Here is a 22,030-nt window from a genome sequence, read left to right as displayed (position 1 = left end):
CCGCTGGTGGGCGTCGCGACGCACTCGCGTCGCTGAAACCAGGTGGCAACCTTTAATTAAAACCTTTCGATCCGATGGAACGATCCCCGCCTCTCGACTGAAACGAGGCGGAACGACGCGTGGCGGTTGCGGAGGGTACGCGCGAGTAACATCTCGTTAGGTACAGATTGACCTAATTACGGGAGGAAACGTCTAGCGCGGCCGAGTGCTCGCGTCTCGTCTGCAGTTGGTGCGTTCGCTGCCTCTTCCCGTGTAAAATTGGAAATCGTTCTCTATTTATAGAGCTTTTCCGATAGGGTCACCGAAGCCGGACAAATATGGAACAATGTACGGAGCAACAGGGAGCATGATACTCTCTCTCCCTCTCTCTTCTTTGTTGCCACTTTGTCTCCTCGCCTCCACCCTCCTTCCGTCGATAGAGTCGCGTTATTATTTTTACGTACCGCTTCGCCGACTAACCTTGACTCCCGTATCGACCAGAAAGAAATCCAGAAGTCGCGAGAACTTCCCGCGTTGCCCTCCCCCCGTAAATTTGAACCCGTTTGTTTATGTCAACGGAAACAGCGTGAAACAGTGTAAATCCGGCGGACGCGCGAGACGTACGGCTGCTGTTGCTCCCGTAGTCTCTTTATTGGATCGCGGCTTTGCGCTTTCACGGAACAGCCTCGATGGAAAGCGAGTCGCGTTGTTACGCGTCGTCGAACCGCGCAACGAGCGTTCGATTAATCACTTTCCGGCTCGATATCGACTTTCCAGAAAGGAAAAGCAATTGAATATTCCTGCTGTGTGGAACGGTGGCAATCAAGGGTTGCTTCAGCTCCCTATAATCGAGACCTCATTTGTTTACGAGAGAGAAAAATTTTCATCGATTAAGGTTACTCGCTTCGTCTTTAAGACGAAGCAGTAACAACCGCTGCTGAGACAGCGCTTGGTACCATTAACCTTGCTACGCTCTTCGAGGTTCGCTTTAATGCAACGCGATTTCCTAATTCGTGAGCAATGGAGTATCGCCATGTAGATAAATATTCAAAATATTAATAGATATAAATTAATTAGAACATTCTTCTGTAACTGTCGTATCCCGTTTGATACCTTAAAACAGAATCGATCGATAAGTTGTGAAACATATAGGAAAAACACTGTCGCTGCGGGACCAGTGACAGCCATTTTTAAAGCGACGAGAGTAACAAAACACGTATAATTGCTACGAACAGCGGGACTGGAAAGAGATGGGTGAACTTTCAGAGTTCGACCAGTCTGTCCAGCATCTGTCATCGCGCAACGTATTACGCGTTTCCCACTTTCCAACTGAAACCGTGTCAAACGATATTACGATCGATCATTGTCCGGCACGCGATCGACAGTTACGTTAATCGATGTCAATAGGTTGGCCATTTCGAGGGCCCTGTGCGAAACCACGATGAGAGAGAGGCGGTTTCGTGCACGCGCACGCGATATCGCACACGTCATAAACACGGCTCGCGAAAAAAGGCCTTGACACCAGACGAGGCACAGTCCTCGAGTTGCGTAATTAACGTGCACGCGTTCCGGTGTAATCCGCGACGAGCCGCGTTCGTGCGGGCAACGCGCGCGTAAATCACGCGGGCAAGGGCCGTGCAGCGTTCGCGTTTGGCGCGTAAAAACGGAAGTCCGCTCGCATCGCATTACCTTGTCAACGAAATCGTCCGGTGTCCCGCCAACAACCAGCCAGTAACAACAAGTTTCTCACATTTTCGGCCCTCGACGCGCACTCGTCCTCCTCCACCGGTGGAGCACAGCACAATCCGGAGGCACGCGAGCGTGCTTGCACGCGCCTACGACCGCGCGGCACTGGACTCGCGCGTGAACCAAAAAAAAAAAAAAAACAACGCAACCAACAGAAGCTCCGACGACGCGCGACCGGCTTCGCTCCTTTTCACTTCCTCCTTTTCGTCTTACACTGTGATCGCGTGCGAACGCGCCCCGTTATGGCGCCGCTGTCCGCGATCAGGGTCGCAACGTTCACCGCGACGCGGCACGCGCCTACCAATGCCCATCTCTTCCTTCGCGGACACCGTCGAACTGGTCGTCGATCGTTCACCGCACAGCTGAACAGGAAGTCGAGTCGGTACCACACGCGGAAACGACCGCGGATCAAGTGTAGCCCAAGTGCACCACACGGTGTGTCACCAGGGTCACGAGCACCAAACACGACCGAGTGACAGCTGCCCCAGGGACACTCGAGGTGAATTGAAAGAGACACGGAACCGCGCGGCGATAACACGAGCACTACGGAACGGCGATGACTAGGACCGACGCAACTACGACGACGGCGGCGGCCGGCTCGCGAGGACCTCTTCCGCCGCACGATTCATGACCACCGACGGAGAGCACGTCGCTCTCGTGGCGAACACTGCGCCACTGCGCGGTATCTCGTCGAAACGAACCGACGCGTGGGGTGGCACGCGAGAGGGGTAGGGTAGGAGTAAGAGAGAAGAAGGGGATGCTGGACTGGAAAGGAGACAGGTAGATCTGCGCGCGTGCACGTAGTAATAGTAAACTACGTACAGAAAGAGAGAGAGAGAGAGTTGTGTGTGTGTGTGTGTATGTGTATATATAGATCGTGTGTTACTGTATATGCGGGTGTATGTGTGTGTATATATAGATTGGTACTCGTACGTTCGCTGGGAAGAGAGAAAAGGAGAGTCGCATTGAAAGAGCGCGGGTGCGTGCATCGGAGACGTGGCCAAAACAGACGGTCATTCGTTGCCTTCGACTCGTCGTAACAACGTGTTGTATATACCATCGAAGAATAGATGGATGGACGGATGGACGGACCTGGTATACGAATTTTCGATGGTATACGCGTTTCAGTTGCTTTTCACGTTGCGATGCGACGCTCGCGACGTTCGGACGGCCACCACCTGTGGTGCTCACCCTCTTTCCGGTCGCGATCATCCTTCCGCGCGCGCCACATTCGCGCGCGCACGCGTTACACGTCGTCCTTTTCGCCTCGCTACCCCTTTCGAGATGCGCTGGTTAATCGAGTGGGGGTGCCGCATTTTAAGTTCCCGACTCCGCCATCGCTGTCACCGCGGATGTTCATCTTCATCGCGTATCACGTCACGTAACTCGTCGACTGTCCGTAAGTTAATTTTTTTCCAATTTTTATCGCTGCGTACGTCGAACTCGTGAGTTTTTTAAGGCTCACGGTTTTCGAAATTGGCATCGTACGTCTCGTTTCGATCGATCGACGCAATAATCTTTAAAATTGTTCGTTGCTACGTAAACGCGCGTAGTGATTCTGGTCTCTACTATTGATCTTATACAAGCAGTAGCATGGACGCCCAATGGGAAGCGATAATGTTGTATACTTACAACCATTTCCAATTAGCCGGCCGCGCAGTAGGACCACTGAAACCAGAATCACCACTCGCATTTCTATTTACATGCTTAAAGTGACTATAAAACATGTCGATACGTATTTTTATTTCCCAATGGGGTGCTTCTTAATGGCGTTCTACGTTTCACATTTGGTACCATTATCCCCATACTACCAAATCTTGCTAATCACATGATTCCAGACTAAGTAAATAGATTTCACGCTTAATCTGCCAACGTTGTACACGAGAGAGAAACCGAAAAATTGATTCTAATCACATTCCTATAGAAACAAATTAATCGCCTCGCTTCGAGTCCCACTGCAAGTAATCGGCTTCGCAACCATGCCACACTCATTCAGCCAGTAATATAAACAGAAATAAAATGGATACCAATCAGAGAACAAGATCCTTAAAAACCAACTCCCTCTATAGATCAATTTTTAAGGCAGCGTTTCCATTGACAAATGCAATGAATATATTACTTCGAAACGAGTAATTATTCCTCCGTTAGATAAGGACCAGGCGGGAAAGCTCGAACATAGTTGTTACTAAACCAAGAATATTATCGTGGACTGTCAGCGTAAGGTGCAACATTTTAGCACGGTTTCTTACACACTGCCCGCGCCCCGTCAGCCCCGGCCCGTTTACGAAAAAAATGCAGCGTCTGGTAAGCTTCTCGTTTCTTAACGGAGAGATAGAGGAACGGATATACCGCAGCCCAGGGCCTCCGTAAACACGGATTAAGGGAAATGTTCCGGTGTAACCTTACTAATGGCCGTGGAAAAACAAATCTATTTGACGTAGAGCTTCTGTTAATTGTCAACGCCGCTGTGGAATTTTCGTTATTCCCTGCTTAAATAATCCCAGTCTGGAATCATCCGCGCGTTCCTCCACTTGCTTCTGCGGCGAGCGCTGTGTTGCTGGACGCTGCCCCGCTCTCTGTTATTGCTACGCCTGTTATTGTTTCAACCTGTCTTCGATGTTTCTTTGTGCTGACGCGCAATTTCCATCCCGCTAGAAACGGAAATCAACACAGTTGATCTCGGCCAACTTGTTGCCAACAGTCATCGCCTGGAAGGCGTACGATTCTAATTTAACTGTGTCCCCTTACATAATTCCAAGTCGTCCATGTAATATTTTCTCTCTCTTTATGTTGTTTGTCCAAACGTTCCGTTATTTCTACGAATGAACCAAAGATAAATCTAGAATGAAATTCCAGTTGCAATGCAAAATATTCATTTTGCTCCTGTCCGTATCATAATAATCATACTCTTCGGTACATGACGAGTTCAATGCACGAGGTGCAACGCTACAGACGGATCCATTAATACAAGGAATTAGTGATTGTCTTAACTTTAAGTTTCAACGTAAGTAACTGCGAACTATACTCTCGACGAACCAGACACGTCTTTTCAATTTCTCCATGTTTTAACGCGTACAAGTATCCGCGAGATAAAGCAACTGTGCACGTCAAAGTAAAATAAATTACAAATTCACCACCTGGAACTCGCGGCATTTTTTCCATTTCCTCTGTTCCTCTTTAATACCGCGGAACGTTAAACTCGATTGCAAGATGGCGCATCCGCGCGCACGTACACACAGTTGCACGCTGGAGGCTGCTGATCCCGACGAGACGAGTTCGTATATCGCGCTGGTTGCAAGAGGAAAGAAGCACCGACTGGAGGTAGAAAGTTCTATTTCTGATCGCCGATGGGATCGACGAGACACGTCAATAGGAAAGGCACGGGTTGACGATGCTTAAGCACATTAGTCGGGGGAAATTACGATCGACGAACGTCAGGAGCATAACGACCGTGGAAAAGCGCCGCCGTAAATCGCGGTAATGGCGCCACGGGGATCGTGTCTCTTTTTGCTGAGGCCGTTAGTTCGTAGGGACTTTTTGCAAAAATACACGAAAGCCGCGCGACGGTGTACGCTGGGTGCACGTGACTTAAGGTGCACCCACATAGGGGCACCAGACGTGGGCTGAACGAGCAAATACTGCCGGGGATGCTGACACGATAAACTGTTTGGCTATTTCCTGCGCATAAGTTTAGCATCGACTGCCAACGAGCATTGTACTAATGGGACGCGTAATTGATACGACAAAATAGTACAGCGATATGTGAAGTGTCATATGAAAACCAGAAAATTCTTTCGAATTATTTGCGTAGACATTTAAATGCAAGTAAGAGCAATTTTAATATATGATTTTAGAGATTAAAACAAGATAGAAATCAAGAAAAAAGTACGAGATTTGGTTTGCCAACACATTCGAGGGCAGGAAGTCGAAAGTTGAAGTCAATTTTGCAGACTATAAATATATTTGCTCAGTTTTAATTAATTTAGAAGCAATATCGTAACATCCGGTGTAGAACGATTAAGTTCAAAGTGTTGTCAATCGAAATGACGAGGAAATTAATTTTCCTCCGCCAACGGGTCCAGTAGAATTTTTAATATGGCGTTTAATTAATCGTAGGTAAGTATGTACAATCTTTGTAACTTGTAGGTAGACGTTATGTGTTGATAAATATGTTCTAATAAGATAGGGGACGCGCTTACTCGGTGTCTCGTGGCATCTTTTTGATCATCGCGATACGGGCGCATCTTTTTAATTAATTCTCGAACGTTAAACTTACCCGGTCAGAGGGAGATACTTAAAGAATTTTTAACAGCATCGAATAAACTGCACGTTCCTCGCTATTTACTCGGTCGCGTTTTAGTCTTTCCAAGTACGGTAATAAATCTCCTCAAGGCAGTACACCGCCCGCTGTATATACTTTCTTTCCTTTCGCCGAGATTCTCCGAGGGCTTGAATTTAATTAAAATATTCTATGCGCTTCTTATGCCGACATGAAGTACGCGAGGCACCGTATTCTCTCAAATATAATATTCATTTTACGAAACGCCGTCAGATAAAAAAATTACCCCTCTGCACTACGGTGTTCCGTTCCCGGACGTATAAGTGAATTAAAATTATTCAATTAATGCGAATTAATATCGTGTATATTAAAAAACCGGTTGAAGTAGATAAGAAATAAGAAACGTCGGTGAAGTGGACGGAAATGGATGATCCTTTCAAAGAATACATCGAGTAGAATGGAACTCTGCTCGATAAACGCGCGATGGGAATCGGAATTTTCCAGTTTACTTTGATGTTTAACGCGCGCTAGGTGAAGCCTATAATTTCTTTTTCTCATTTCTGAACAGACTACGAATCGATTCTCCTTTGAAGAACGCAATCGAAATGCGTTTTAAACCTACGTTACCGCGCGAAAACTATTACGCACGTTGTTGTAAAGTACGTGAAACGATTCGTCAAAAGAAGATCAGAGCTTGTCCTCCTCGCGATTAATTAACGTACGCATACGTGCACATCGATTTACTCTAATACGTGTCTAGCTCATCTGTTCCAATATTTCGGTTATTCACTGTAGCGCCAGCGGCGGCTTAACGACAGAAATTCATATACACATTTCACGCTAAAAAACATAATCCTCACTCTACCTTTGGCATACAGATATTGACACTGTGCACACAGATATTATCAAAATTGGTAATCACAGTAGAAAATACACAGAGTGAGAAAGAGGGAGGAGGGTGATGGGGTGGGACGGGGTGTGGGGTATTCCATATACAGAGCATCAAACTGTGCAAATGGTCAGTACAGTGAATGGGATCAGGATGGAAATTCGAATATCGCGATTCGACGTCACACATGATGGCGTCCGAGGCAAAACGCATGAAATGGCAGGACGACGTACACACGGGCACCTGCTCTCTCTCTCTCTCTCTCTCTCTCTCTCTCTCGCGCGCGCGCACGACTGCATATTTATTTCTAGCGAAACGTTACAAGATTCCGTCACGAAATTTCTGGCGAGGACTCAACGTAACCGGACGGCTGCCTCTTTGGCTCCGAATCGACGTATTCGACCGAACGTTCTATAGATGAAATGGCGTTTCATTCATCGTGGATCATTTTGTTAAGCCCAGGTGGCTTATACCCGACGTTCACGTGAATCGCGAGCTTGGAACGCTCCGAAAATCCATCGGAATATCGTGCACTGACCGAAAGGGGCTTACCGGACTATTACTGAGCATTTTCGCTGACGCAAAGGAATACGCTTAATTATGAGGTATTTTCTACGTTTGTTACCATCGAGGCTCAATTAAAATTTCTGTTTGCGGCACAGCGGATAGAATTTGATCTGTGGCTCGTGCAAATTTCGCTTTGAAAAAAAAAAGAAAATAAGCTTGGAAAATGATCGAGAAAGTGAATCGCGAATGTAACGAGTATAACTATATTGACCATGATATCGTTCAAAATGTTACATAAACTTCTTCTGTTCCGTGGATATGAAATTATGCACGATGGACTACTTGCAACGTATTCTTCCTTTTCACTTTTTCAAATGCTAGAATAATCGAGGCCTTAGCGTTCCCAATGTATAGGAGCAGTCACAATAGCGGTCTGCGGTGGAAGCCATTACGCAAAGTATCCTGTCAGGTTCACGTATACTTCATTAATTTTCAAACTTATTCTCCTGCCAAGCAAACCCTCGCACGACAGACATTACGCCGTTGTTTCCTCTTATTCCATCCCATAAAATCTTCCGTACTCCACTCGTACCACGATCTTCACAGCCTACGATGCGCGCTCGCGGTGATTATAAAAAAGGTGTCCAGGTATTTACTGATTTCGTCGACGAAACGAAACTGCACGACTGTTAATTTGCTCGAACGCAGAAATAATACGGGAACTTTCGTCGAATCTGAGTCAGCTAAGCGAACTACGGCGTCTCGTAGTTCCCCATTCACGCACAGTTGCCCGTGTATCATGGCCCATTGTTCCGAATGGGGTAACTTAATGCATCATCTACGGGTTGATGATGCAGCGCGGATAAGTCTAATTTGAGTCGCTCCACGTAGCCAGTTCCACGAAGAAAACTTTCCACGAGATGGAGATAATAGTGGTACATATTATTCCACGTATATCGCGTGTACGAGACGCCAGGCGAAGTCCGTAACAACCACCCGCGCGCGGGGCTCTGCCGGAACCCGAAACGCGACGATTCCGTAGACGACCGTTTCCAGAAGTAACTCCCTCCTGCCCTCTCTTATTACTTCCAACTGCGCTCGAACGTGACATTCGACCGTCTACTCTCGCGTCAATTTCTATTTCGACTTAAACACATTTTTATCATTGACACAGAGAACATATTATGTAGACACCATTGTATTAAGTGCAATGGTGGGTTAATTAGCAACGTCTCTATAGACACATCCTATATATCGTGTCAATATTTTATTATCAATATCTCGAAACTACGAGAAACCGCAGAACTGAATTTCAAATTCAGATTCACCCTCTTACCACGTCGACGCTCCTTTTCTCGCCTACGATGAAACTACCAATCCTCGATCGAACATTTGTTACCCCCTCACTCGTGTTAACTGCGAATATCCTCGAAATTTATTGACACATCGATCGACAAGTTCGTCATTCAAAACTACCGTCTAGACAAGACTAATCCACGCGTACGCTGTCGTTTCTATCCGGTTGGTGTGTACTCGCGCATCCATCTATCGTTGCTATTTCTTTCGACCAGTTTCGAACGTTCCACGGCCCGTCTCTGCCGATAGATGGACGAAGAGGACGAGAAAAAAAAAAACCAACAGCTGACAAATGATCGGGTGTTACCATGGACCCCGTTGGATTATCGAGCACGGCGGTGGAACTTCGGCTTTGACGGACGGCTCTGTTATTACTGTCATCCCCGGCCTCCCTCGAGCTTCTGCCACGTTAATCCTTTCGTCATCGCGTGCGTCCCGTCCATCGAACTGTTTTAATGAGATGCCGGGCGCTTGAACTTGTCCCCCCGGCTCGCAAATGGAATTTTTCATCCGGCTGCTGCCTACGGGCCGTGTGTCTCTGTTCCGTCCGTTATTTTTGTTCGCCTGGCGCACGGCATTTCACCGGTGGCGTTTCGGTAATTACCGGAGGCTTATCGGCGGTTGACGTGTTCCACGACAGTGTGAAATTAGTGGACATCCGCCACGCGATGCCTGAATAATTAGATGCTCACTGCGGCGAGGGGGATGAAACACACCGGCGGGCTCCCCGCGTTTCCACGTTTCTATGCAGATGAGGGGGGGTGAATTTATTCTACATCGTTGCGCGACTCGTTCGATCGGTACTTACTTTACCCGTTGCCCATTTCAGGGACATGCTTGCGCTTTGAATACATAATTCGCCAATTCGCGGATGATGGTGTTAGGATTGGACTCGCTTCGCGTCGCGCTTCAAGCGCCACTTTGCTAATCGAGAGTAAATAATCAGTGTCCATGTTCCTGGTACGGTTATACGTACATTTTATATGAACAATATAAAGTGAAATAAAGCAAGAGGAGCATGGAGGAGCGCATAAATTATCTGCCAACCACGTCATGCAGATCCGCGCGGAAATAGCCGTGACAGAAGAAATAATCCCAGATAAGACGCGTAAAGAGCAAGTTCGTCGAGATAAAAACTCCAAGCGTTCATCACGAGCGAAACGTTCTTTTCGGTAGATTTAAACCATCCAGCCCCCCCGGTTTGATACGATCGAGGCAGGAATTAAGTCGAGGAAAGACAAAGAGTTCCGTCCTAGCACGAAATACATCGTCCACATCTGCAGAGACAGTTTCTCGTACGGTACATTTGGTTGACGAAAGTTTATGCTCTTCCTTGCATAGCATTAATCGTAAAAATGAATCCTTCTTAAAGTATATTTTACGATATATTGTTTTTCAAGCAGTCAGTTAACATCTCGCCTTACGATTTAAGTTCCAATAACGCCTGCCATAAACAAAGTGGTCCACACGTCGAGCCATTTCACAGTTTGGTTCGAAATTGTGTAAATCGCACGTGTCATTGGATATTTTTCGGTTTATTAGCTTTTTCTTTCCAAAACCATACTTGATCGTCGATGAGTACTGCGATCTTCATCATCGGTGCAACCTTCGATAACGAGTGGCTGCCAACGTCCTCGTAAAAGAAGTAAAATATCACTGTTGTCACAGTCACTATTTAAAATATCTATCAAATCACTGTTCGCGATGTTAGCAGAACTTTCACTGTCCTCGTTCATGCTTAATATTCTTTTCGAAGACATTGTTAAGGGTTTCTTTCTTATATTATTCGAGAAAATATATTCGCACGTACGACTGTACGACGACGCGTGTGACTCGCACGACGTACCACGCCTTACTGCTTAGGCGTATTATTTATATTGGGTGAACGACGTACCGTGTCGTTTCTTACACTTCTCTTACACGTGCTGTTTTCGTTTGGTCTGATCGACGTACCGTATTTCTCTCGCGATATTGTGGACCAAGGAGTTACCAGAATTTCGTTCGAATCGGTTTCTGTTTATTAAGGCTATTCCTGTAATTCGTATAATTTACAATTTTAGTATATTAAATATAAATGGTAAGTAATACAAATTACTCTAATACGTTCCCAACTTCTTTTATTAATTACTAATTGACTTGGTAAAATATATTCCAGCGTTGACAGCCTTAATTATAGCTTAAGTTTCTCGGTAACTCCAAGTCTAGCTTACATCAACTTATAAGATCGAAAACTGTTCGATACAAACTTCATAATACTGCAGGAAAAATTAGTCTTCGACATTTCTCATCCATTACAGAAATCTGACGAACGTCGAACAATCTTCGTTAAAAATTTGATCTTGAAAATCAAGTACAGAAGACAGCAATCGTACGCATATTTAACATTCACGATACAGTATCACGTAAAACTTGAAACTCCATCAGATACATTATTTCAATTATTACTAAAACCGCACACAACTCAAATAAATTTTTCGAAACCTAAACCACCGAATAGGAGTCCATAAATTGTAACAGCGAGCACGACGCGGAGCCGAATCGAACGCGACAATCGAACGTTCGCAGTTCGCACGTCAGAGATCGATACGGTATAACTTTCCTTTCGTAGCCGTACCATTTTCCAATTAACGCTTTGATGAAAGGCTCGCAGCCGGGTTCCGTATCGAAAGTAAGGGCGGGCCCATCCCCCAGCGCGCGCGAACACGCTCGGCCAGGAGAGTAATTGGGTTACATCGCGCGAGGATTTATTGCGCGAAGAATACAAGAGGGATTCTGATTCAACCGGCTCTGCTCGCAGACGGCGTGGCTTCGCTCCCGCGGGAGCTTCCGCTGCAAATCGAATTAAAATTCCGTAGCGTCGTTAGAACCAACCCCCTCCCGTGCTGCGGAGGAACGGTTCTCGAGTACTACCCACCAGTGGCGGATGGTTCCGCGTGCTTGCGTGACTGCCGGAGTTTCAGGGTCGTGCCGAACACCCGTACCGTGGAAAGGGTAGGGTTCAATTGCTCTTTCTTCTCTCCTCGTGTTCGCCGCCGTGCTACGAGGCTGCTTGCCCCGGTCAAAAGTCCGTGCTTCGCCTGGCGATTTCGGGAACAGCCGAGGGGGAATGTTGTTTAGCTCATCGGGCACGGTGGAATCCAGCGTTTCAAGAAACGAGAACGGTTATTATACAGGTTGGTTTTAGAACGGTCAGTGGAGCTGGGTAGATCGCTTCTTCCTCCGCTAAACTAGTCGAGTGGAAATTGTAGAACGCGATTTTTTTCCCGTCGTGATTTTGTTCCCGTGAGACTTACGTTCGAACGTTTCTATAGATACGCGTACATTTGGTTAACGTAGATGGATGTAATCGAGAAAAATTAAATATGAAATGTACGTGAAATAATCCGGCTGTTTCATCTAAATTTCACTTGAAATCGAAATTGGTATAGTGACGCAGGGACTGATGGGAATCGAAATTCCGAAGCGCGAAGTAATCGAGGAACAGCACCGTCAATCAAGCGAAGTGAAATGTTTCTCGAGTCGTTCCTCGAGCCGAAAGTCGGGAAGTTCCAACGTCGCTGGAGGAAAAGAGGACAATGGTGGAAGAGGGATGAATCGAATGTTTGTTCCTCCTCGTCGAAGGAGGCCGTCCCGCGAGTTTCGGATCGGTCTTTCTCTTGGCGGAGCTTGGCTGCCCCGGCTAAGAAGAATCGATTCGTCTAAGGACACGGGCTATCCGTTAAACGGGACGGAGTAGCCTCGAGGGAGAGATCCCGAGGCGTACAGGCCGAGCTCACGGCTAGGCGCGGCGTGTCGCGCGCGCCAACTCACCCTCAGATTAATGCTTGTCCCTTGCAGTAACTTATCCGCCAACCCGGTATATTATGGTCCACGGTCCACGGACGCTCGCTGACGAATGCCCGACCATTTTCTTGCGGAGCTTTCGCTACTTCTCTGCCCGTGCTGGCCACCAGCGGAAGTGACCATTACGGATACGTGTTTTAAACAACCATTTGTCGGGGGTTGGCTTTACTGGCCTGGTGGATTAGAAGGTGTCAATGGGCGAAAGTGGAATCGGTGGAAGATCGACGCTCTTTCGACTAGGAGAAGTGGTATTTGCACTTTAACTCGCGTTAAAACTTGAACAGATTTTTTATTTCGTAAAACAGTCTCAAAAAGGATCGATTCTATTAACAGCAACATTCTCGTGAAATCTGAACGGCGCCATCGCATTAAGGTATTAAAAACAATGACGTACGAGCGCGAATACCGACATTATCAATCGTACTTCCGCCAAGGCAACGAAAGAATCGTTCTGTTCATCGCCGTTCCATCAAAGCCCGTTGGCAAAGCCCCGAGATCGATGGTTTTGAAACGCCATTATCGAGACTCATCTCAAACGTCGTCGGGCAATTCATTCTGCACGGCTTCGAAGGTGCCCCGGCCGTTGTATCTTTAGAAACAATTTTGGAAAGTTATCGGCTGTCAAACTGAGACAATCTACGTTCCTCCCGTCAAGTTAACGTCCATCCGGAGCAACAATATATCACCTCGGCTCGGTATAGATATTAAGGTCCACCATTACTGACGCTGAAGGATGGTGGACTATTTTCTTAGCGAGCTTTCGCTATTTCTTGGCCTGTCTGCACCAAGAATGATAGTAAAGCGAGCTTAACGTTGTTGAATTCCGTCCTAAATGACCAGACAGTTTTAAGCCGCCGTAGAACCGTACGTGCTTTCGAACCAGGGCTTACCGTTCGAATCGAACGCAACAATTAATATTCTTCAATATGTTTACACCCTTTACAGAGTATTATTTTTTCTATAACTGTCTCACAGAATGACAAGATAAAAAATTTGTACCTAATCGAACGAAGACCAATGCGATGCAATTAAATAAAAGAAACCATAAAAGAGCTATACAACCAAGCTTCCTCCATAGTTGACATTAGATATGATCGCATAAACGTTTAATTGCGTTCCTAAAATAATTTTTATTATACTACCAAATTATTATTGTCGGTAGTAAAGAGCGCCTCGCGCAATTGATCGCGCGAGCATTAAAAGGAAATCGTCGACGCGGAAGCCGGTTGAGCCGGAGGAAAATTCGTCCGACAGTACCGTAAACGACTCAGCAAGTGTCGTTCGCCGTTTCTTTCTCCCTTAACGGCGGTTTAGGGCTGTTACGATAGGTCCCGGTGGGTATCCGTAACCGCGCGTCTGCATTCCTTGGCCGGTTGCCCGGCGCGGGCTTTTCTATTCGTCGAGTACGTAATTCACGTGGGGCCGTGTCGCCGGAAATGCACTCGATGACCTTCTTCTCGAAACGCGCTCGAGGAAAAGAAAACGCGGCCGTGCGTAAACTCCACGCTGGGCCCAATGGTAGCCCTTTTTCGCTCGACGCTGCGCCGCGATTCGTCCGACGACCACGCGATGAGGCATGGCAGCAACTCGACCTACCCTCCGTGCACTCAAGTTCAATGGGGAACACTCGCGTCTACTTTCGTGCATCTACTTCTGCCACTGCATACGTATTTTTGCTATAGATAGGATTGGCATGCACTCGCGGATGCCAGAGTTTTCTATCGTGGAGGCTACCAAGTGCTCGTTTAAATTACAGAATATATCTTTTATTATTCTTCCCTCTCACTAATTGTATTCTCGTTACAGCTTCTTAATCGATTAACCAACGTGTACACCTATATATTCGAGAATTCTATCGTCGTATCCTCCAAAAGGAGTCGTTCGTAGTGCTATAAGGATAAGAGGGTGCTTTTACCAGGTCCCGATCTCTACATTACACGCATCACTTTTCATTGGCCCATTACTTGACTAAGAATGTTACTGCTCAACTGTATAACTCCTCCAAATTGTTGTAATCATTTTTTTTCAATCACAGCCACTCCAGATTACAGGACAGTCGGTGGGGAAGCTAATCAGCTAACCTCGTTACTCGACTAACCCCGATCTCTCCTACTTGTAATATGCTTGATCCCATTGGTGCTTGTCGTCCACAACTGTGCGTGCAGCCCATTGTACGCGGAAAACACGGCGCCGTTTAAACGGGACTCAATCAAACCGTAGCCGTGCACCCCCGCCGCGAGTGACGACCTCACAAACCAACCGTCCGCATTTAGATTTTTACGAGCGGTTCCGCACGGCTGTGCGCGCACCGCGTTTTACGAATTTTCGACGCGAACACCGTTCGATTCAAAAGGTTGACCGCCGTCGGTTATTTTCGGCCGGTCGAGAGGCGGTCTGTTGAATAATCGGATGGACGCGTTGCGCTCGCGGTACGCTGCTCGTGCGGATGTTACTTTCCTCCTTTTTTTGTTTTTTTGTTTTTTTTTTCTTCTTTTATTTCACCAACGCATTGTGACGCGCGTGTTTGTAAAGGTTTTCTAGAATTTTAATGTGTATTGACGGTACGATTGGTGATAACAGCTGCGGTTGTCCCTACTAGATTTCCGCTAGATCACGGTTGTTGAAGTAAGGGTTGAGACGAGTGGAAGTTGTGGCGATGCAATTACAGCCAAAGGATTTGGATAACCGTAGAATATACTGAACCAATTTGGCATCTGAAACCTGAGCCATCCTCTATATAAAACGTTTAAGTACTGTTAAATCTCCTCGTCTAAAGTAAATCAATAAATTGTGTATTCTTAGGCTAATAGACTTGTCTCCTCGCTATAAAATTAAGGAGACACGCCAGCGTGCAGTAACAGCGCGAATAATTCGATTGAATAACACCCCCTTAAAGTTCCAGTGTAACAGTGTGAAACAAGTGATTGCACGGCCGACCAACTCCTCTGCTCGTTTGCAACTTCTAAATTACAGTTTGCTAAAACGTTAGAAGACTAATTCCACTTTGCTCAAGGAATTCGCCAACAATTTACCCATGTTCTCTTTATAAAAACGAGACACAAAACTATCTTTAAACGAACAACGACAACGCGACGATACGATTGGGTATATTGAACCGATCGCTTGAACGGTCGAGTTCTACGACGGTCACGCGACAGAAGGGGTGTCACGATCGCGCGGCTACCCTGTTCGCTGAAACTTTCAACGAGATTTAATTCCATTCCGCCAAAAAGTTGCCGCGCAACAGTGTCATAAACCAAGCGGTCACCACACCTAGCCATGGTATTCGAATTTAGCCGGAAGTTTAGACGCGATCGAGGAAAGAGTTAAAACTCTCCACCCTCGTAAAGCAGTCGGTGGACGATCAACACGGTTCACCTCGAACTGTTTTGTTGGCCTGCGGAGCATTTGCTTAAGACAAGTCGATTTGAATAAATGCAATCTCCGTGGCTTGCGAAATCTCGATGACAATCGTTTATAAAGGTTTTTAATTATCTGTGCGTGTATTTTACTGAATAGTAATTGTGAATATTGAACGTATCGAAAGAAACATGGTGGAATAGTAAAATAGACATCAGTCGTTATCGCGCTATTTTACGCTGAACAATTTATTAGCAGGGATCGTTGGCTCCTAGGTTTTCAAATGAAACCAGGAAGCTGCAATCGAGAACAGACTTTCCCCCGCGTAAACAAATAAAATTGTGATTATAGGTGGTTAAAGATCGGATGGGATTAAACATTTGGCAGGGGGAGACTGGTAAACAGTTTAGACCTTCCCGATCACTTTGTTACGGCGACGTCGCTGGCCTCGTCTAGTCTGTTCCAGACGTGGCGTTACTTTACAGCTCGGTAATTAACTTGGCCGTGCAAACAAATACAGCGGAGCCTGCGCGAGCAATAGCGCGCGGCTGCTTCTATAAACACGTGAACGAAGTCGATTGACCTAATCGTAATTTCAGCGGGACGAACGACCCCGCCAGGACCAATAATCGTTTCACGGTCACTGTAATCGTGGTAATTGCATACGGGGTTAACCGTAATTACGATACCCCGTTGCGCGCGAATTTCGCCAGTCGTTAACGATCTTCAGGTAAGAAAAACGGGAAGATTTACGCTGCATTCTCCTTCTCGTTCCGTGTCAACGCTATTATCGAACAATTTCAAATATAATTGACTTTCGATGAGGTACGAAGCGGTGTATAACTTTGATGATGTTTGGAGACGACGTTCTTGCGGAGGATCATTCAGTTTTCACTATTTCAGAGTTTTCCTTTTTATTCCTTTGAGATTAATAATAGGATTAGTGAAAAATATTGCCCTCGAGGGAGTGAAGGAATTTAATATTTCGAGTTCGAAATTGAAAAAATTACAAATGTCAAAGGCACGAACACGCAAGTTTTTTGCATCGAAATTTCTCGCAGAGGACGTGACGAACGTAATATAAAATTTCGTTATTTTATACCGTTGCAAATCCTGAAATTAATCTTCGCGTCTCAAAATCCGGCACGAAACAGTATGTAAGCCGTCTTTTCCCGACAATATTACAAACGTCAAAGTAGCTCCGAGGAGCGAGGTGAATTTTGCACACGTGCACAATTAATACCAGTACTGCGAAACAATTTTCATCTAAACTGGAAGTGTATTTTTTTCTCTGGCAACTCTTATTTTCTCATTACAATATAAATTCGAATAAAAGCAAAATTCCTGCGATCAAAAAATATTATTCGCTGTAATCTCTCGCGTGGTATAAGCGATACCGTTTTGCGCTGGGAGGAACGTAATTTTGTAATGAGGAAATAAAACGAGACGCGATGCAAAGTTTCGACATGCGATGTGTAATATTCGCGAAAATGAAGTGCAAATAATGTTAAAAAAAAATCCAATCACCTCTCCCATCATTACATCCAATGCTATCTCAAACATTGCTGTACAGGCACCCATACATAAATTCAGAATAACATCTAACGTATGGTTTGGTACGGAAAAAAATCTGTAAAATACAGTGAAAAACAATTTGAACACCCTAATAATCTTATCGACACTGATCGATATTCTCTTTTTAATCGAATCACAGAGAAAAACACTACCAATCAAGAATCTACAATCGAACCTACCCCCTCGTTGCGTCCATATCAGAAATCCTTGCTACGAAATGTCCTAGCGATAACTTTACACGAGATTATGCGAAGCAGCGATACCAAATATTTACGTCGAAAACGTGGGTGTACATTTTTCTAACCAGTGTCCGGCTCTACCGCCGCGAAGTGAAATTACAAGGGTAGGGGGTGGCTAGGCATTAATTACCGCGAGTTCGACGTAGGTCGCGCGAGGGACGTTCGTAGCTCGCCTAATCAGGACGAAATTTATCGGGAAGCCAGCGTCCGCTCGCCGAATTAATTATAACGCGATCCGTGGAGAACGCGGAGGAAGAGGAAAAAGAGAAAAAAAGGTCTTCCCCGGTAATTTACAATCCGGCGTGGATGCGCGGTCGCGATACGCGCGCGTCCGCGAAATAATTGCTCGCGTAAAAATTTCCCGCGTTTCCCCTCGCGGATGGGGCGTAGAACGGCGGTGAGACGAGGAAGGAGTGGCGGGGAGTGGAAAAAAAGGACAAAGAAAAATGCGGCGGAGGCGAGGCTGGGGAAGAATGGGAAAAAAAGGAACGGGAAAGGGGAGGGAAACAAAAGGAGAATCGGCCGCGTTCTGACCGCGCTTTTTCCACGGCCATTGCGTAGGAAACGCCGTCCGCGGGTAACGGGAACGTATCTCGAGGTAAGTGGGTCACGATGCAAATAGTCGGGCGCAATTTGTGCAGCGTCGTGGCACACGTCGTGACTAGTAGCGATGGGGTCGAGTGTATCGTGAGAGAACTCAAGGAAATTCGAAACAAATTTATATAGGAATATCTGACGATTTTTAATCATTAAAAATGCGATAATTGAAGGGCTTGTCGATCAGTCGATGAAAAAGATTAAGATCCTTTCATTTCAGGCATTATATTTTCAGACAATTCAAATTTCGAACTCTGACAAGTGCATTTGATTAATTGGCAATGAAATGTAATAGGGATGCTAGTGCAATCAATGGGAGATTATTCTATTCTATGGTGAAAATGAAATCGAAAATGTAAAATGGTATTTTATTATACGAAACTTTCATTTCCCGATAAATCGACGTTGAATACCGTCGTTCCTTTTTTAATAGATCCGATGGACCCTTTTTCTCGGAAATTAAACTTCGTCGAAATAAATGCCATTCTACATTTTCGATTTCTTTTTGAATGTAGAATAATCTCCTTTATTGATTACACCAGCCCCGTTATACTTCGTTATCAGCTAATGAAATTCACGTCCAATTTCCAAAGGCAATTTTTTCTAAAACGAAGCCTCGATCGAACACATTTCATCCTTTCCGTCTGACTCGTTTTTCCATAAATAATCATCTTCTTTTGAAGAAGATACCATCATTTTCAGATTCACTCCGCGTTGAACTTAATTCCATCGCTAGTGGTGACGCCGCGGCGCGTCGGTTCTCGTCTATGGAAGAACACGCGGGGAGGGCGGCCGCGCCGAAAATACGCGCGAATTCGCGATGAAACAATGAGCGTTTGCTCGCGAGGTGGAGCGTCGCGACTTCAGCCGGCAAACAGAGAGACTGCGAAATAAAATTTCAATTTTCGCCCCGTTTTCACCCTCGACGTCGCGTCGCGGTCTAACGCAGAGAGAAGACCGCGGGAAAATGGTGGAGGGCGAGAGAGGCGCGTAAGCGGTTCGCGAAACGCGGGAGGACGAGTACAAAGGTGAATTTTTTTCGCGGCGCTCGCCGGAACGGGGGGGTGAGAAAAAAGAAAATTGTTCGCACAAACGTTTGTCTTGTCTGACCTGGTTTCCGAGTTACAGCGGTTTTCGCGTTGCATCAGCCGCTGACTGACCCTTTTCGACGCGAGTGTTGTTTAAAAATTTCCCTGCGCGAGCTCTGTTCCTGACAAGAGCACGGAAATTATCCGCCGAGCTTCGCTCGTGCGTTTGCGAATTGTCAGTGAGATGGAAGAACTGTTTTCGATGCGGTTACTCGGAGCTGGTTGAAGTCCACTCAGTTTTGGCGCGAGTTTCCGAGATTGTTGTTGGTCTTCTATAACGGGCGTTGAACACACCAAAATCGATCTTATATTTCTTCTTTTCGAGATGCCTAACCGGACGCACAGTGAATACTTAACAAATTTATCTATCGTTTGCGAGACATATGATAACCATGACAAGATCGTGACAAAATTTCTGCAACCGACAAATCTAAATAGACTAAATTCATGTTACATCATTTGCATAGCCAGACTTAATAATTTCAGGGTAAAACAGACTAAAAAAATTTCGTACAGTGGAATTGTACGGCTGGCGGAAGTAGAAAATTGTATATACATAGTGGAAGTAGGGCAATTACGAATTAGACCACGACATAATTTTCAAGCTAGTCACGTAATTCTTATCACCACGCAAATGGACATTTTTTGGGGTGGAATTTAAATTCTAGTGCTCGTACCTGGCAGAAAGATTCCTCGGATAAATCGCAAACCATTTATGACGGCGAAATCCTGTTATCCTATTATTTTTACGCGACATTAAATAATTGTTCGTACGCTGTACATTAAACTACACGATTTATTAAATTAAAAATCTTTCTGTCGCCGCTACGTACCAACTTCTTTCATACTTCCATACTACTCGTCACGTCTTATGAAAAAGCGCGATAATCTATCGAAACTCTTGCAGGCGATATTTTATTCGAAACGTAGAGGCTGACCAACGCACGCGACGTCCTCGATCGGTCGCGTTATTGGTCCCAAGGTATTAACGATCGGAATTTACGTTCGAACAGCGTCACCTGCGCACCCTGGCCGAAGAAACTTGCCGCCCAGCACCCCAGCCACTGCACCATTTCGGACACCTTGGTGCCGGTCCATATTATAGATGTACGTGCGCGTGCACTGGCCACCGTCGAAAAGCCGTGCGCGTCTCTCCGCCATTTATCCTGGCCTGCACGGGGCTCGTGCATAATAGAAGAGGGTGGCGGCGAACGGGACAGAGCGGCCGGAAGAGGCTAAGGGCGAAGCGGAGACGATAGGACACGGCCAAGGCACGGGCACGCGACAGTAATGGCCAAGTTACGCCATTGTACGAAGTTTGCTTGCTCCGTGCGTCCTGCGGCCTCGTTGCACCGCGTGCAAATGCAGCAGGAGCGTCGCGGTAATGAGGATTCATGGCCGTGCACGGGCTCGAGGCGCGCGACGGTGGACGAGCGGCTTTAAAGGATTCGACTGTCCTGACCAGTACTTTTTTCCCCATCCCAGGCCAGTAATTGCCGCTTCGTTGTTTTCCAAGTAGAGTGCGATTTTCGTCGGTGCAGAAATTCCAACTGAAAATTAACCGAACCGAAGGAACGTTCGAATCTAAGTCGTGGGGTGTTTTAAAATATATTTAATTAAAGAGAAGTGTTTCCACGTAATTCGACTATTCGTGGATAATCTTATTCTAATTCAAGCAGCACGCGGAAAATATTTAAAGCGAACTGTTCATTGTATTTAGAGGATGGATGAAATGTATACGTGAGAGGCTGCGCACAATGGTCGGGTTTATTTAATCTATGAATTGGCATAAATACCCGTGGTCCAGTGGTGATGGACATATTTAGAATCATTTGCGCGAAGCAAAATTAATTCGCGGAACCCCTTTATCACTAATAACACACATCTCTTGACGCATCTTTAGCATTGAAGTTTCTAATTGAAATAGATTCGAAGGAACACCGTTCTCTTTCGAGACGAGGGCTTTCGTTACTTTGAAATAAATTCTCAAAGAAACGGTACTTTCCAGAGAGAGAGACTAGGATAGTTTAAACCTTTAAGGGACAAGCCATTAGAAACGAACATACATACAGGGTTGGAAGGGACCGGAGAGATAAAGGGGCAGACAGAGTGCGGGGTTGGAGAATCGTGGAGCAAGAGAATGAAAAAGGGGTTATAAAAGGGTGGGGCGAGGGGCGCAGGGGGCGCGGAAGGCACGTGAGTAGGGAGGGACAGCGCAGCGCGACCGGAAACGGAAGCTCGTGCAGGCGCCACCGGAAGTGACCTCGTAATTCTCCCTTCCAACCCCTCTTCACCTAGTGTGCGCCACCGTTCCCTCCGTCCACCGCGTTCTACGTCCACCCTACCCCGTTCGACCATCCAGCCATCAACCCTGAATTATAGGCCGCCTCTAAACCCTTTTGTCTGCGCTTTTCCTGTCGAGGATTTGAGACCCCCCCGACCCATCTCTCCCTCCGCCGCTTGTGATTTTCGGTTCGCTTTTGTTTTGCTTACTGCTGGGACGCCTGTCTCTTTACTCTCCCGCCCGCAAACCCTCCTACCGCTACCCAGTCATCCCTCCTTCTCTCCTTTT

General features: G+C 46.2%; 1 protein-coding gene across 6 annotated transcripts in view; it reads right to left on the bottom strand.

Moving 5' to 3' along the window:
* Positions 1-22,030, bottom strand: part of LOC143422621 (uncharacterized) — a 458,375-nt gene that overhangs the window by 281,294 nt on the left and 155,051 nt on the right. Inside the window, exon 1 of one of the 6 annotated variants that reach the window (XM_076893400.1) lies at positions 1,669-1,815. The exons of 4 other annotated variants lie outside the window; for them this stretch is intronic. The gene's annotated coding sequence lies outside the window, so the exon portion shown is untranslated. Of the gene's footprint in view, positions 1-1,668; positions 1,816-22,030 lie in introns of those variants that run through there. One more of the 6 variants, XM_076893403.1, reaches the window with a different exon arrangement.

Source organism: Xylocopa sonorina, chromosome 4 (assembly GCF_050948175.1).
Source record: "Xylocopa sonorina isolate GNS202 chromosome 4, iyXylSono1_principal, whole genome shotgun sequence".
In the NCBI taxonomy this organism is placed as follows: Eukaryota; Metazoa; Arthropoda; class Insecta; order Hymenoptera; family Apidae; genus Xylocopa; species Xylocopa sonorina.
The sequence above is the reverse complement of the archived record's forward strand: the minus strand, read 5'-3'. Positions and strand labels throughout refer to the sequence as shown.